This window comes from Orycteropus afer, unplaced genomic scaffold, assembly GCF_000298275.1.
Source record: "Orycteropus afer afer isolate SDZICR_OR568_19922 unplaced genomic scaffold, OryAfe1.0 scaffold01229, whole genome shotgun sequence".
NCBI lineage: Eukaryota > Metazoa > Chordata > Mammalia > Tubulidentata > Orycteropodidae > Orycteropus > Orycteropus afer.
This window is the reverse complement of record NW_006922816.1, coordinates 100116-100652: the sequence shown is the minus strand read 5'-3', so window position 1 is coordinate 100652 and position 537 is coordinate 100116. Positions and strand designations below refer to the sequence as shown.

The window sequence follows — 537 nt, the reverse complement described above, 5'->3', positions numbered from 1 at the left end:
CCCTTTTAAAGATGGGCCTACTTATAGCTACAGAAATGTTCCTTCTAACCTTTTATACATAAACATTTTACTTTAAAAAGTTGACTGTGTGAGAAATGATTCAGCAGTGTACTGGGTATGAGTCATTTAAAAGGGTGTTTCTTATAATACCAAGACGATTAAGACATAGGCCCTACTCTCTAGGAGTTTATAGTCTACTAACTACAGGATGAGGAGCTCTGGTGGTGCAGTGGTTAAGGCATTTGGCTGCTAACCAAAAGTTCTGTGGTTTGAACCCAGCAGCTGCTCTGCAGAAAAAAAAGATGAGACAGTCTGCTTCCATAGAGATTTACAGCCTTGGAAACCTGGTGGGAATCGTGATGAGTCAGAATTGACTCAATGGCAATGAATTTGGTTTGGGTTTTAACACAGGATGCATAAACTTTTCTAGTCTATGAAGCATTTTTTCAAGTACAAGTATATTTCAGTTAATCACACAACTCTATGAGACAGCTGGTATTGCCCCTGATTCCAAATGTGGAGACAGATTTAGAACAC

General features: G+C 38.9%; 1 protein-coding gene across 1 annotated transcript in view; it reads left to right on the top strand.

Moving 5' to 3' along the window:
* RPGR (retinitis pigmentosa GTPase regulator) overlaps positions 1-537 on the top strand; it is a 49512-nt gene that overhangs the window by 26319 nt on the left and 22656 nt on the right. The window lies entirely within an intron of this gene.